Source organism: Protopterus annectens, chromosome 9.part0 (assembly GCF_019279795.1).
Source record: "Protopterus annectens isolate FY-2018-M chromosome 9.part0, PAN1.0, whole genome shotgun sequence".
NCBI classification, from domain to species: domain Eukaryota; kingdom Metazoa; phylum Chordata; order Ceratodontiformes; family Protopteridae; genus Protopterus; species Protopterus annectens.
In genome coordinates this window covers 1009162091-1009164741 of record NC_056743.1, presented here as the reverse complement: position 1 = coordinate 1009164741, position 2651 = coordinate 1009162091, and positions in this window count along the sequence as shown.

The following is a 2651-nucleotide window of genomic DNA, read 5'->3' as shown; positions in this document are numbered from 1 at the left end:
CAGCATCTACAGTTACCTCCCCCTCTGCCCCTGGGGAAGGTATCACCCTGTGCGTTTTGGAAAAATCTCTGGGATTTTTGCACATTTTCTCTCTTCTAATATTTACGATAAGACCTTGAAGGTATGGAAAAACGTACTATGACCATTTCCTTCCTGCTCACATCAGGTTAGTGAGTTACTTTGGGTCCAAAGAGTGAGGAACCATCAAAAGGGGCATTAGTAAAGGTAAACTTAAAGGGCTCTGCAAAATTGCACAAGCACATCCAGGAGAGTCTCCCAAGGGAAACTCCGGAACCTGCTGCCCTGCTTGCTCCATCTGCTGCATATGATGAGCATTATGGTGTTGACTGGAATTTAAGGTGACAGCTGGGAGGAGACATTCTCATTCACCTCCACAGCTACTGAACCTTGTAGAGCATCTCCTAGCTCTTTCATATCTTTGTAGCTTCGTTAAATGGGATAAGACATTCAGTGATCGCAGAGAAAAAGTCGCTGAAGATACGCTTCCTGTATCGGTCCATCGTTAGAGAATATTTATTTGGAGAATGAACAGATGAGGAAGTCTCTGCAAGTTCATTCTTGGTGGCTGCTGCCACCACCATAGCCATCTACAGGTACTCCCTTTGTGAGAAATTTCGCCCAGAATATCTGGCCTCTGAGGGACCGGCTTTGTAGTGTCTGGTGACTCCCATGCCTTTCGACTAACCAGGACTATTAGTTTATCGAAAGCAGACACCCCCAAGAGGCTGAAGGTTGAGACCCAAAAACCTTCAGGTACACTGACTCAGGTGTAGTGTGCCAGTCGCCTCTGCTTGAGGATCTCAAACATCTGCAAATGAGATTTTGAGGATGACCTTGGGAACCCTTCTGACTCAAGAGGTCAGTGTCTGAAGGGCCTGTGGAGTCAACATCTTGCAGGTTCTCATCCAAGGAGGCCTCTAATGAGAGGGGTTCACCCAATGTGGGAACCAGAGGCTCTGGGTCTCTGCTGTCTTGAGGAATGGGTGGTGCTGAGACTAGCCAGAACCTTTGGGGGGGGGGGGGACGAGTACTGGTAACACTTCTGTAGTGCTGAACGGGTAGACACATCAGCTCAAATGTGGATTCCACCGGCTCCAAAGACAAGCCTGGCTCAGAGGAGACAGAAGGCAATGGAGCCAACTAGATCGGACCAGAGGCCAATATAGGAGCAGAGCTAACCCAAGCAGATGCTCAGAGGGGTAAGCTCTGCACCAAAGATCGGGGCAGAGAATACCACCCCAGGGACAACCAGGGAACCCCAGCTCCCAAACTCACTGGACAGCACTGAGTCAGAGCAGATGTCTGCTCTGTGGACACCAAAGGGGGTCCCAAGACAGATGGTTCCACAGCAAGCAATGGCTCTGAAGGACTGGCTTGGCTTGGAGGAGGAACAGTAGGCTCCCAAAGCAAATGGGTGGGAGCCGAGAATTTGGTCAGCATCTGCGACTAGAGTCTACGCACCACCCATTTCACATCCTCCTCTGGTAAACGTCTTGTATACTTGGAAGATAGGGAAGGGGATAGATACCTATGGAGGATTGGCAATCAAGGTCTGAGAAAAAAAGAGCCCTTTTAGAATCAACTTGCATCTTTCCCAAAGAACTCTAGCACCAAGAATGACAGGTGGTGCAGTCTTTTCTTGGAGATGAATGGCACCAAGGCAATAAACACAAACATGTCCAGCGATGAACATATTTTGCGAGCACTTCTGACATTTTCTAAAGTCAGAAGACTTTCACAAGAGCCTAGACGCTATAGCAACACACAAATGTTTAGCTAAGACTAATGCTACAGATTATTCAAGGACAATACAAAGAGGAATGACCAGGGAAAGAAAATTATAACCTCTAAAACGGTTCTAATTTCCACACAGTTCAAGCCCTCAATTGTATAGTTCTCCAACTTAAGAGCTATGAAGACACCCCCAAACTACTACATGGGATATCAAAGGGCCTAGAAAGTGACAGCAAAAGCTGTACTGAAGGGAGAATGTAAAAACAGCAAAGACATAACAGAACTAAATATATGCAAAAATAGCAAGATTTGACAAGGTAAATAGAAAAAATATCAACTTAGCCACAGCCAAGATGAGCACAATCAACCTCAAAGTGGCAAATGAGATTTGGGGAATTACACCACTGCATTGCAGGATACCTTATTGCCATGAGCCAAGTTTGAGATCTTCAGCTAAGTATTAGGCAGAGTCGGAGCAGAGGATCAGCTCCAAAACCATCATTGTTAAGAATGAAGGCAAGATAGGACAACATAACATGCAATGTTTGCTGCAATGCCTGCATATGCAGTCTGTACTTTGCATGCCCAGATGTCCTGCAAACACATTACACTACTCCAGTATCATGGGCTTTGGTTCCATAGATATTACACTAGAGGAATGCATCCTGCTGTTGGCACTAACATTGCTCCAAACAGCACCTCTTTCTGCTAGAAATCAGTTTTCCAAGAAATACATTTGTAGTATTTAGGCACTGCCCTTCTGGCACTAAACAATAGAGTTCAACAAATGCACATTAGATCCATAAACTGCCTTCTGAAGTATACCACACATGGAAAAGATTGAGGGGGAAGGTGGGAGCTACTAAGATTTTAGAAATTAAAAAATTTCACACAAA